The sequence below is a fragment of the Schistocerca americana genome, chromosome 2 (genome assembly GCF_021461395.2).
Source record: "Schistocerca americana isolate TAMUIC-IGC-003095 chromosome 2, iqSchAmer2.1, whole genome shotgun sequence".
In the NCBI taxonomy this organism is placed as follows: domain Eukaryota; kingdom Metazoa; phylum Arthropoda; class Insecta; order Orthoptera; family Acrididae; genus Schistocerca; species Schistocerca americana.
In genome coordinates, this window is record NC_060120.1 from 480026247 (window position 1) to 480040969 (window position 14723).

The window sequence follows — 14723 nt, forward strand, 5'->3', positions numbered from 1 at the left end:
AAGACAGAGATTTAGGAACCAGGTTTTAAATTGTAAGACATTTCCAGGGGCAGATGTGGATTCTGACCACAATCTATTGGTTATGAACTGCAGATTGAAACTGAAGAAACTGCAAAAAGGTGGGGATCTAAGGAGATGGGACCTGGATAAACTGAAAGAACCAGCGGTTGTAGAGAGTTTCAGGGAGGGCATAAGGGAACAATTGACAGGAATGGGGGAAAGAAATACAGTAGAAGAAGAATGGGTAGCTCTGAGAGATGAAGTAGTGAAGGCAGCAGAGGATCAAGTAGGTAAAAAGGTGAGGGCTAATAGAAATCCTTGGGTAACAGAAGAAATATTGAATTTAATTGATGAAAGGAGAAAATATAAAAATGCAGTAAATGAAGCAGGCAAAAAGGAATACAAACGTCTAAAAAATGAGATCGACAGGAAGTGCAAAATGGCTAAGCAGGGATGGCTAGAGGACAAATGTAAGGATGTAGAGGCTTGTCTCACTAGGGGTAAGATAGATACTGCCTACAGGAAAATTAAAGAGACCTTTGGAGAGAAGAGAACCACTTGTACGAATATCAAGAGCTCAGATGGCAACCCAGTTCTAAGCAAAGAAGGGAAGGCAGAAAGGTGGAAGGAGTATATAGAGGGTTTATACAAGGGTGATGTACTTGAGGACAATATTATGGAAATGGAAGAGTATGTAGATGAAGACGAAATGGGAGATAAGATACTGGGTGAAGAGTTTGACAGAGCACTGAAAGACCTGAGTCGAAACAAGGCCCCGGGTGTAGACAACATTCCATTGGAACTACTGATGGCCTTGGGAGAGCCAGTCATGACAAAACTCTACCATCTGGTGAGCAAGATTTATGAGACAGGCGAAATACCCTCAGACTTCAAGAAGAATATAATAATTCCAATCCCAAAGAAAGCAGGTGTTGACAGATGTGAAAATTACCGAACTATCAGTTTAATAAGTCACAGCTGCAAAATACTAACACGAATTCTTTACAGACGAATGGAAAAACTGGTAGAAACGGACCTCGGGGAAGATCAGTTTGGATTCCGTACAAATGTTGGAACACGTGAGGCAATACTAACCTTACGACTCATCTTAGAAGAAAGATTAAGAAAAGGCAAACCTACGTTTCTAGCATTTGTAGACTTAGAGAAAGCTTTTGACAATGTTAACTGGAATACTCTCTTTCAAATTCTGAAGGTGGCAGGTATAAAATACAGGGAGCGAAAGGCTATTTACAATTTGTACAGAAACCAGATGGCAGTTATAAGAGTTGAGGGACATGAAAGGGAAGTAGTGGTTGGGAAGGGAGTAAGCCAGGGTTGTAGCCTCTCCCCGTTGTTGTTCAATCTGTATATTGAGCAAGCAGTAAAGGAAACAAAAGAAAAATTCGGAGTAGGTATTAAAATTCATGGAGAAGAAGTAAAAACTTTGAGGTTCGCCGATGACATTGTAATTCTGTCAGAGACAGCAAGGACTTGGAAGAGCAGTTGAACGGAATGGACAGTGTCTTGAAAGGAGGATATAAGATGAACATCAACAAAAGCAAAACGAGGATAATGGAATGTAGTCAAATTAAGTCGGGTGATGCTGAGGGAATTAGATTAGGAAATGAGACACTTAAAGTAGTAAAGGAGTTTTGCTATTTAGGGAGTAAAATAACTGATGATGGTCGAAGTAGAGAGGATATTAAATGTAGACTGGCAATGGCAAGGAAAGCTTTGCTGAAGAAGAGACATTTGTTAACATCAAGTATAGATTTAAGTGCCAGGAAGTCGTTTCTGAAAGTATTTGTATGGAGTGTAGCCATGTATGGAAGTGAAACATGGATGATAACTAGTTTGGACAAGAAGAGAATAGAAGCTTTCGAAATGTGGTGCTACAGAAGAATGCTGAAGATAAGGTGGGTAGATCACGTAACTAATGAGGAGGTATTGAATAGGATTGGGGAGAAGAGAAGTTTGTGGCACAGCTTGACTAGAAGAAGGGATCGGTTGGTAGTACATGTTTTGAGGCATCAAGAAATCACAAATTTAGCATTGGAGGGCAGCAATGAGGGTAAAAATCGTAGAGGGAGACCAAGAGATGAATACACTAAGCAGATTCAGAAGGATGTAGGTTGCAGTAGGTACTGGGAGATGAAGAGGCTTGCACAGGATAGAGTAGCATGGAGAGCTGCATCAAACCAGTCTCAGGACTGAAGACCACAACAACAACAACATTAGAAATTTGATACACAGTGGAAATATTTTTACTTTTCTCGAAGTCTTTTCTTACAGATCTTTCTACCATAATTATTTCACAAATTATTCCTTATCAACACAAAAGGAAAAAGAGGTAATGCAAGAGGACTTCTAATAATGAAGTAAGGTAGTAGGAATGCAGAGAAACTATTATGAACAGTATAGTAAACCAATTATTGTAGCCAAGACAGACACATGACCCACCATAATAATACAGGTAGTTATATAAATGATGAAGGGATTGAAAACAAAAATTGTGATGAAAAAAAAAAAAAAAAAATTATACAGTGCATCAAGGAAGCAGAAAGTTTAAGTGTGATGGGGGACTGGAATTCAGTAGTAGAAAAAGGATGAGAAAGAAAATGGCAGGGAAAGAATGAAAGGGAAAGCTGCTGATAGAATTTTTCTCAGAATCCAGTGTAATCATTGCTATTACTTGGTTTAAAAATCATGAAAAAAAGCTGTATACATGGAAGAGATCTGGAGACATTTAATGGTTTCAGAAAGAATTTATAATGATAAGACAGAGATTCAGAAAGGTAGGCAATAAGACTTGGACAAGTTGAAACAAGCAGATGTGACAGAGATGAGTTTATTTTTTGCTCAAAACATGTAATATTACATGCAGTGTTAGCAGTGCGCAGTTATAGCGTTCATTGATTTATTTTTATTTGTTTGTTGTTCACATGAAGATCAGTTTTCAGATATTGTCATGACCTTAGTTCACATATACATTGAGATACGAGGTTGTACTAATTGCAGTTACCAAGAAAAAATAAATGCATACATTGATATAAACAACGAAGATAATAAATTATCAATTTTCTTGTACAAAAGCAAGTTTACATTGTGTACATTAACAATTTTGCAAGGAGATATTGTGTTGTAATTAGGTATGAGTACAATACGATCGGTTGTGAGTACAAATTTATTCCACTGAAGCATTAAAAACTTGAACACAGTATTTAAGTAACAGTCAGCAGGAACCAATTACATTCACAAAGAGCTGTAGCAAAACAGATAGAGAACTGAGGCTGAGTGTAGCTCATCTAACCTTAAATAGACTGGGCCCCATGGCAGGCTCTGACGATGATCTCACACATGCACACGCTCGCACACACACACACACACACACACACACACACACACACACACACACACATATGGTTCTGAGGTGCCCTCTGTGGACGACATAGCACTGCCACACAAATGGCCTTTCGAAAGTATGTGCAAGCATCACTGCATTCCTCCTCTCTTAGGGAGATAATGGATTCTTGAGATGCCATGCTCTCCTTCTTGTCCGCTGGGCTCTGGCTAAGGTGGCACGCTGCAATGAGAGTGTATGGTCTGAAGTGAAACAATACAGCAACACCAGCAACCCCAGGGCTGTTTCCATATTGACCTTTGGCATTGTCTCTGCTGACAGTGCTCATGGTGCTGATGATATTGGTATCAGCAGTTACTCAGGAATAGGCGATGGAATCCCTGATGGTGGTGTCAGAAGCAATAGAAGAACTGCTGGTTCGGCCTCCAAGAAGGAGACCCTCACCCATGCTGGTGTGGAGAATCAGCAACAGTAACAGCAGGTGATGTGACAGTCGATGTGGATGGGCTTGGAAGTGATGGTGTGTCATCAGAGGGATCTGCCATCTGTGCAAAGGTGAAACTGATCATGGTGCCTCAAGGAGAGGCCATCCTCCTTGCCGATTTCACAGAGCTGCTGTCCTGGCATTTGGCGATGACAGCTGGAATCCATTTAGGGTGACGTCCGAAATCGAGTGCCCAGACAGCCACACTCAGCTGGAAGAGGCATGGCGGCTGCACAGGTTGATGTTGCAGTTGGAGTACACAAGAAGTGTAGCCATGCCCTCGGCTGGTCCCCATGGAGTAGCTCCGCCGAGTTCTTCTCGCCGAATGGTGTGAAACAGTATGATGAAAGAAACCAATCTAAGGCATAATTGGACAAAGAGATGGCAACATACTTTTTCATCTGAGTTTTGAACATTTGCGCTAGGTATTCTGCCTCACCATTAGATTGTGGATGGAATGGCGGGGTGAGGATGTGACGGATACCACGGGAATTACAAAATGCTGCAAACTATTGTGATGAAAATTGTGGACCAATAATGGATGCTAACATTGTGGGCAAGCCGTTGAGTGAAAAAATTTTGGTCAAGGCTGCAACAGTGGCAGTTGGGGATGTGGAAACACAACAAATGATTTATGTAAAATGAGAATATGTGTCAACAACCAACAGCCAATAAGCCTTGAGAAAGGGTCCAGCGAAATCCACATGTATGCGGTCTCATGTATGCAGTGGTGTGTGCCAAGGAGACAACAATGCTTCAGGAGCTGCTTGGTGTGTTGCACACCATGAACAGTAGGCAATCAGTTAAGTAACATCACCATCCAAGCCAAGCAATACGCATGTCAGCGGGCCAATACTTTTGTGCGTGATGCACCCCAATGGTCTATATGTAATAAACAGAGAAACTCCAAAGCACTGAGGGGATCACTACCCAAGCGGCCACATGATTTGTGTCTGAAAAGATGTAATAATTATGAAGGAGGTTGGACGCATGAGAAGGTGGTAATCCGGCCAACCATTTGTACGAATGGTGTGACTTCCACGAAATGGGATCCAAAGCTAAAGCCCTCATGATCTGTGTGTTAGTGATGGGAAAAACATTAACCATCTGCGATGTGGTAGCATCAATGTGGAAACTAAAACAATTTCTCCTGATCAAATCCTCGGTCTGGACTGGCCAGTAGGCAGGACAAAGCATTGGCATTGCATGTTGATTTGTGGGGCAGGAATGAATCTCATAGTTGTAATATGAAAGGAAAAGAGCCCAACACTGAATGTGATGTGCCACTCTATCTGGTAACAACGTAGAAGGACCGAATAAGGAAACCAGTGGTTTGTGATTGGTGATCAGGTGGACTTGGGTACCATAGAGAAAAAAAACATTAAATTCCTTCACAGCATATGCAATGGTCAAAGCTCTCTTTTCTATGAGGGAGTACCTTGTTTGAGCAGGACTCAGCATTTTTGAGTCGTAAGCAATAGGCTGCTGGGAGCCATCAATATATCTATGGGCCAGAACTACCCCCAATCTGTGCCGTGAAGCATCCATTGCAAGGACCAAGAGGAGGCCTGATTGGTGCATCACAAGCAGGACACTGCAACTTGGTCTTAAGGGTTTATAATGTGGTTTCATAAGTTGGTGACCAGCGAAACTCAGTCTCTTTGGACAGCTGTATTATTTTCACTGCCCCAGGCAAAAATTTATGGTAATGGGTGACTTTGCATAGAAAAACCTGCAGTTCTTTGATTGATGTAGGGTATGGAAGCGACACAATAGCATAAACGGGTTGGTACAGGGGTTTTAGACCCTCACTAGAAACTTCAAATCCAAGATAAATGATACAAACTTGTAAAAATGGACATTTTTCTAAATTACACTTCAATCTGGCTGCTTGGAGGACGGGAGAAAAAAGTGTACGGAGATTTTGTAAATGTTCCTCAGTAAAGGCACTGGAAACTACAATGTGTACCAGACTGTTTGCACAACCCGGCCCAGACGCTATAAGTTGTTCCATAAAACAGTGAAAAATAGCAGGAGTGCTGGTGACTCCAAAAGGCAACAGCAAATATTGGTACAATCCAAAAGGGTTATTGACAGCTAACATATGTTGTTACTCTGTATCTAAAGGGAGTTGTGAATAGGCATCCAACAAGTCAATTCTTGAAAAATAATGACCACCTGATAACTTTGCAAAGGATTCATCTGGCAGTGGTATCAGCTTGTATCCACTACAGATCATACATCTGCAGAAACTTTAAAATCACCACAGAGGCATAACCGGTCAAACGGTTTCTGTACTACAACTAAGGGGGTGGACCATTCAATTGATGCAATAGGCTGAACAATGCCGGATTCCATGAGGTGATCTAATTCATTGTTGATTTGTTCCCCACTTGAACCAGATAGGCCTGGAAAAAATGAAGCCGAGCAGATTTCTTGGTAATGTGTACTTGAAAATTGTTGGCACATCCTAATCCAGAAGAGGAAAAAGAGGAAAACCCAGAACATAATGCATCTAACTGTGTATATGTCACTTGTTCAGACACTAAATTCATTTCATCTGAAATGGTAAAGCCAAACAACAAGAAATGTAAGTAACCACTCTACTAACTGGTATGTCACAGAGGCAGAGAGTTGGCCAAGAATAGGAATACACTGTTTATTGTAATTTACTAACTTTTGTGACGCAGGGAGAAATGGAGGGGAGGCCAAGTCCATATACGTTTGTGAGTTTAAGAAGGTTATTGCAGCTCCTGTAACCATTTCCATGTGCAGAACTTTATGAAAAACCATAACATCAATGAAAAGCTTGTTTGGCACAATAGAAATAGCCAATACAAAGTTTACCTCCACATCTGCATCAGGATCATTGTGCCAAATTTTTCCATTGTAAACAGAAGCAACGTAATCTTTTGTGTTGAAGTTATGACAGGTGGCCCAGCATTTTGGGCAGTCTGGATGCTCATAGTTCATAAAACAATAAGGGCAGGATAGGAGCATGGAAGATGTACATTGCTGCATATTGGCTTGTTAATGTTGTTGGTGCAGCTGCTGCTGGGAGGGAGGCCAGCTGCCTTGACGCTGTGATTGTGTGTGGACCACCACAACCATGTCTTCCCCTTGAGAACTACCTAAAGCTTGGTGCGGAGGAGGGAGTTCAATTCCTGATACCTCACACTATTACTCAAGTTCGTTACCTGCAGCTCACAACACCTAGCTAAAACCTCAGAAAGGTATGGATTTTCACACGAGAGGACACACTTGTGCACCTCACAATCTGGAACTAAACGAATGATAGCATCTCTCAGCATCTGATCAGTATACAGCTCTGTAAGCACATCAGACACAAAATGACAGTGATGACTTAACCCATGGAGTTCAGCTGCCCATGCTTGATAGGATTGATGTGGTTGCTTCCTACAGTGGTAAAACTCTACCTAGGATGCAATAACATTGGGCGCACTTACAGTAATATTTTACAGGAAGCTCACACCTTTGGTCAAAAATTAAATAAGATGGATCTTGCAAAGGGGTGAGCTGACATAGGACTCTTGGTGATATCCATGAAAGGAACAAGGCGCAACATAAAATACACACATCAAAAAAAGTTTTGCATCACCACAGTTCCCAGAACTCCTGAAAATAGACATTGACTGTGTATATTGTATCACAGACACAGTCCACTTGACTGTTCACAGATGTCACTACACCCGCTCAACGAAGTAAACAACCATGCACGAGCAGCGCTATTAGATGGAGGGTGCCAGACAGCCGATTAGTCCCAGTTATCCCACCAGGAAAGAGGTACACGGCTCATGTTGTGTGTAGTTCAACCATGCCTAGAACGTCAATACCAAGGTTCAATCATGTCCGCATTGTTACTTTGTGCCAGGAAGGGCTCTCAACAAGGGAAGCGTCCAGGCATCTCGGAGTGAACCAAAGCAATGTTGTTCAGACATGGAGCAGATACAGAGAGACAGGAACTGTTGATGACATGCCTCACTCAGGCGGCCAAAGGGCCACTATTGCTGTGAATGACCACTAGCTACAGATTATGGCTCGGAGAAACCCTGACAGCAATGCCACCATGTTGAATAATGCTTTTTGTACAGCCACAGGTTGACGTGTTACGACTCAAACTGTGCGCAATAGGCTGCACAATGCGCAACTTCACTCCCGACGTCCGTGGCGAGGTCCATCTTTGCAACCATGACAGCATGCTGCACGGTACAGGTGGGCCCAACAACATGCCAAATAGACCACTCAGGATTGGCATCACATTCTCTTCACCAATGAGTGTTGCATATGCCTTCAATCAGACAATCTTTGGAGACGTGTTTGGAGGCAACCCGGTCAGGCTGAATGCCTTACACACACTGTCCAGCGAGTGCACCAATGTGGAGGTAATGGCTGTACGATACATGAAGGCCATCCTCCAACCGATAGTGCAACCATATCAGCAGCATATTGGCGAAGCATTCATCTTCATGGATGATGATTCACACTCCCTTCATGCACATCGTGTGAATGACTTCCATCAGGATAATGACATCGCTCCACTAGAGCGACCAGTGTGTTCTCCAGACATGAACCCTACTGAACATGCCTAGGATAGACTGAAAAGGGCTGTTTATGGATGATGTGACCCATCAACCACTCTGAGGGATCTGCGCCGAATTGCCATTGAGGAATGGGATAATCTGGACGAACAGTGCCCTCATGAACTTATGGACAGTATGCCACAATGAATACAGGCATGCATCGATGCAAGAGGACGTGCTACTGGGTGTTGAGGTACCAGTGTGTACAGCAATCTGGACCACCACTTCTGAAGGTCTCACTGTATGGTGGTACAACATGCATGTGTGGCTTTCATGAGCAGTAAAAAGGGCGGAAATGATGTTTATGTTGATCTCTGTTCCAATTTTCAGCACAGGTTCTGGAACTCTCGGAACCGAGGTGATGCGAAACTTTTTTTGATGTGTGTAGTAATCCCAAAAGTTTGAAAGTGTTGTTGCAGATATTTCACATATGCGTCCCATTCCTCAATGAACTCATTGTATGCAGAAAAGGAAGGCAGATAAACCATGGGGTCAGGGAGTGCAAAACAGCAGGTGACAAAGACTGAGGATCATGCCAACTACAACAAAACAGAAGCCAATGATTGAAGTACCCGAGTTTGATTGTCTGGCTCCTGCGATTGGTGGTGAAATGGCTTGGCGAATGATTCTTGCTGACTGACCAGCTGACATAAAAGGTCCTCCATAACATCATCAGCCATTGTGAGAATAAACAGAAGACCAACCAGAGTAAAAATTTGCATTGAGAACAGGACCACACTCGTCGCCAATAATGTTGTTATTCGGTATAAGTACAATATGACCAGTAGCCTGAACTCACTTTATTCCATGGAAGCACTAACAACTTGAACACAGTATTTAAGTAACATTCAGCTGGAACCAATTTCATACACCAAGACTGTAGCAACACATAAAGAACTGAGGCTGAGCATAGACTGGGGCCTGTGATGGGCTCTGACGGTGATCTCTCTCTCTCTCTCTCTCTCTCTCTCTCTCTCTCACACACACACACACACATAACTCCTGGAAATGGAAAAAAGAACACATTGACACCGGTGTGTCAGACCCACCATACTTGCTCCGGACACTGCGAGAGGGCTGTACAAGCAATGATCACACGCATGGCACAGCGGACACACCAGGAACCGCGGTGTTGGCCGTTGAATGGCGCTAGCTGCGCAGCATTTGTGCACCGCCGCCGTCAGTGTCAGCCAGTTTGCCGTGGCATACGGAGCTCCATCGCAGTCTTTAACACTGGTAGCATGCTGCGACAGCGTGGACGTGAACCGTATGTGCAGTTGACGGACTTTGAGCGAGGGCGTATAGTGGGCATGCGGGAGGCCGGGTGGACGTACCGCCGAATTGCTCAACACGTGGGGCGTGAGGTCTCCACAGTACATCGATGTTGTCGCCAGTGGTCGGCGGAAGGTGCACGTGCCCGTCGACCTGGGACCGGACCGCAGCGACGCACGGATGCACGCCAAGACCGTAGGATCCTACGCAGTGCCGTAGGGGACCGCACCGCCACTTCCCAGCAAATTAGGGACACTGTTGCTCCTGGGGTATCGGCGAGGACCATTCGCAACCGTCTCCATGAAGCTGGGCTACGGTCCCGCACACCGTTAGGCCGTCTTCCGCTCACGCCCCAACATCGTGCAGCCCGCCTCCAGTGGTGTCACGACAGGCGTGAATGGAGGGACGAATGGAGACGTGTCGTCTTCAGCGATGAGAGTCGCTTCTGCCTTGGTGCCAATGATGGTCGTATGCGTGTTTGGCGCCGTGCAGGTGAGCGCCACAATCAGGACTGCATACGACCGAGGCACACAGGGCCAACACCCGGCATCATGGTGTGGGGAGCGATCTCCTACTCTGGCCGTACACCACTGGTGATCGTCGAGGGGACACTGAATAGTGCACAGTACATCCAAACCGTCATCGAACCCATCGTTCTACCATTCCTAGACCGGCAAGGGAACTTGCTGTTCCAACAGGACAATGCACGTCCGCATGTATCCCGTGCCACCCAACGTGCTCTAGAAGGTGTAAGTCAACTACCCTGGCCAGCAAGATCTCCGGATCTGTCCCCCATTGAGCATGTTTGGGACTGGATGAAGCGTCGTCTCACGCGGTCTGCACATCCAGCACGAACGCTGGTCCAACTGAGGCGCCAGGTGGAAATGGCATGGCAAGCCGTTCCACAGGACTCCATCCAGCATCTCTACGATCGTCTCCATGGGAGAATAGCAGCCTGCATTGCTGCGAAAGGTGGATATACACTGTACTAGTGCCGACATTGTGCATGCTCTGTTGCCTGTGTCTATGTGCCTGTGGTTCCGTCAGTGTGATCATGTGATGTATCTGACCCCAGGAATGTGTCAATAAAGTTTCCCCTTCCTGGGACAATGAACTCACGGTGTTCTTATTTCAATTTCCAGGAGTGTACATTGCGGTGGATGGGCACCACTGTTGTGGGCCGGCCGTGGCGATCCAACAGACATCCAGCACACCAGAGTCCTCCGATCAGTCCTCACTGGTGGCCAACCCAGTTACTGCTCGCACGAAGGCTGACCCTCCACCTGTGGTCGAGTGGGAGGTCACCCCAGGGCAAAGCAGGCGGCTAAAGACTTCCCAGGCAGCCGTATGTAAGGCCTCCACGGTTTGTCTGCCTAACAGGTTCCAGGTGCTGTCTGTGGCTGACACTGTCGCTGAGCTAGATGCTGTTGCCTGTCCTGTTTCAGAGGAAACCACTCAGCCTGCAAGATCCAGGCAATCGCAGAGGGTGGGATTATTGGTAGTTGGGTGCTCCAATGTTAGGCACGTTATGAGGCCCCTTAGGGACTTGGCTGACAAGAAGGTTAAGAAAACCAATGTGCACTCCATGTGCATACTGGGTGGAGTCGTTCCAGAGGTGGAAAAGGTCCTCCCGGATGCCATGAAGAGCACAGGGTGCAGGCAACTGCAGGTGGTTGCTCATGTTGGTACCAATGATGTGTGTCACTTAGGATCAGAAGAGATTCTCTCTGGTTTCGAGTGGCTAACAGAAGTGGTGAAGGCTGCCAGTCTTGCTTGCAAGATGAAAGCAGAGATGAACATTTGCGTCATAGTCGACAGGACCGATTGCGGACCTCTGGTACAGAGCCGAGTGGAGGGTCTGAATCAGAGGCTCAGACAGCTCTGCAGGAGGCAGCTACACGGGTAGCGGGGGCTGTGTGGCTTAGACTGGGCGTTCCTTTAGGTTAGAGACTCTCGGGAAAACACAAGAAAGGCTTCAGTCACAAACGGTGCAGGCTGAACACAGGAAGAACATAGATACAGGAACCATTGGTGTAACAATTGTAAATTGTCGTAGCTGTGTTGGGAAAGTACCAGAGCTCCAAGCGCTTATAGAAAGCAGCGATGCTCAAATCGTTATAGGCACCAAAACCTGGCTAAAGCCAGATATAAGCTCAGAATTTTTGCGAAGAACCTAACGGTGTTCTGAAAGGATAGGCTAAACACAGTTGGTGGTGGTGTGTTTGTTGTTGTCAGTAGTAGTTTATCTTGTCGCAAAACTGAGTTAGTATGGGCAGAGGTCATTGTTGGCAACCAGAATAAAATAATAATTAGATCCTTTTACTGACCTCCCAATTCAGATGATACAGTTGCTGAAAGGTTCAAAGAAAAATCTTTAGTTTGATTTCAAACACATACGTGACTCATACATAACAGTTGGTGGTGACTTCAATTTAACCTCAATATGTTAGCAAAATTACATGTTTAATTCCAGGGGTATGCATAAAATATCATCAGAAATTGTGCTAAACGCATTCTCTGAAAATTATTTTGAGCAATTAGTTCATGAGCCCACGCGAATAGTAAAGGGTTGTGAAAACACACTTGACCTCTTGGCAACAAATAATCGTGTGTCAATAACAAACATCAAAATCGATTCAGGGATTAGTGAACACAGAGCTGTTGTAGCAAGATTGAATACTGTAATCCCCAAATCCTCGAAAAATAAGCAAAAACATACCTATTCAAAAAAGCAGATAAAAATTCACTTGACACCTTCCTAAGAGACAATTCCAAATTAATAATGTAAGTATAGACCAGATGTGGCTTAAATTCAAAGAAGTAGTATCGGCAGCAATTGAGATATTTATACCAAATAAATTAATGAATGATGGAGTTGATCCTCCTTGGTACACAAAACAGGTTAGAACATTGTTGCAGAAACAACAAAACAAACATGCCAAATTTAAACAGACGCAAAATCCCCAAGATTGGCGATCTTTTACAGAAGTTTATCGCGGACTTCAATGCGAGATGCGTATAACAGTTTCCACATCGAAACTTTGTCTCGAAACCTGGCAGAAAATCCAAAGAGATTCTGGTCGTATGCGAAGTATGTTAGTGGCAAGAAACAATCAATGCCTTCTCTGTGCGATACTATCGAAGACAGTGCTGCCAAAGCAGAGTTACTAAACACAGCCTTGCGAAATACCTTCACAAAAGAAGACGAAGTAAATATTACAGAATTTGAATCGTCGAGAACAGCTGCCAACATGAGTAACGTAGAAGTAAATATCCTCGGAGTAGTGAAGCAACTTAAATCACGTAAAAAAGCAAGTCTTCTTGTCCAGACTGTATACACATTAGGCTCTTTTCGGAGTATGCTGATGCATTAGCTCCATACTTAACAATCATATACAACCATTTGCTCGACGAAAGATCTGTGCCCAAAGACTGGAAAGTTGCACAGGTCACACCAATATTCAAGAAAGGTTGTAGGAGTAATCCAATAAATTACAGGCCCATATCGTTAACGTCAATATGCAGCAGGATTTTAGGACATATGTTGTGTTCGAACATTATGAATTACCTCGAAGAAAACGATCTATTGACGCACAACTAGCTCTTTATTCACATGAAGTGTTGAGTGCTATTGACAAGGGATTTCAGATCGATTCCGTATTTCTGGAAGGCTTTTGACACTGTACCACACAAGCGGCTTATAGTGAAATTGTGTACTTATGGAATATTGTCTCAGTTATGTGACTAGATTTGTAATTTCCTGTCAGAGAGGTCACAGGTCATAGTAATTGATGGAAAGTCATCGAGTAAAACAGAAGTGATTTCTAGCATTCCCCAAGGTAGTGTTATAGGCCCTTTGCTGTTCCTTATCTATATTTACGATTTTGGAGACAAGCTGCGCAGCTGTCTTCGGTTGTTTGCAGATGACGCTATCGTTTATCGACTAATAAAGTCATCAGGAGATCAAAACAAACTGCAAAACAATTTAGAAAAGATATCTGAATGGTGCAAAAAGTGGCAGTTGACCCTAAATAATGAAAAGTGTGAGGTCATCTACATGAGTGCTAAAAGGAACTCGTTAAACTTCAGTTACACGATAAATCAGTCTAATCTAAATCCCCCTATGAACCATGGACCTTGCCATTGGTGGGGAGACTTGCGTGCCTCAGCGATACAGATAGCCGTACCGTAGGTACAACCGCAACGGAGGGGTATCTGTGGAGAGGCCAGACAAACGTGTGGTTCCTGAAAAGGGGCAGCAGCCTTTTCAGTAGTTGCGAGGGCAACAGTCTGGATGATTGACTGATCTGGCCTTGTAACAATAACCAAAACGGCCTTGCCGTGTTGGTACTGCGAATGGCTGAAAGCAAGGGGAAACTACGGCTGTAATTTTTCCCGAGGGCATGCAGCTTTACTGTATGATTAAAGGATGATGGCGTCCTCTTGGGTAAAATATTCCGAAGGTAAAATAGTCCCCCATTCAGATCTCCGGGTGGGGACTACTCAAGAGGATGTCGTTATCAGGAGAAAGAAAACTGGCGTTCTACGGATCGGAGCGTGGAATGGCAGATCCCTTAATCGGGCAGGTAGGTAAGAAAATTTAAAAAGGGAAATGGATAGGTTAAAGTTAGATATAGTGGGAATTAGTGAAGTTCAGTGGCAGGAGGAACAAGACTTCTGGTCAGGTGACTACAGGGTTATAAACACAAAATCAAATAGGGGTAATGCAAGAGTAGGTTTAATAATGAATAGGAAAATAGGAATGTGGGTAAGCTACTACAAACAGCATAGTGAACGGATTATTGTGTCCAAAACAGATACGAAGCCCACACCTACTACAGTAGTACAAATTTATATGCCAACTAGCTCTGCAGATGACGAAGAAATTGAAGAAATGTATGATGAAATAAAAGAAATTATTCAGATAGTGAAGGGAGACGAAAATTTAATAGTCATGGGTGACTGGAATTCGAGTGTAGGAAAAGGGAGAGAAGGAAACGTAGTT

General features: G+C 44.1%; 1 protein-coding gene across 2 annotated transcripts in view; it reads left to right on the forward strand.

Annotated features, from left to right (window-relative positions):
• LOC124595277 (intraflagellar transport protein 46 homolog) overlaps positions 1 to 14723 on the forward strand; it is a 154345-nt gene that overhangs the window by 61094 nt on the left and 78528 nt on the right. The window lies entirely within an intron of this gene.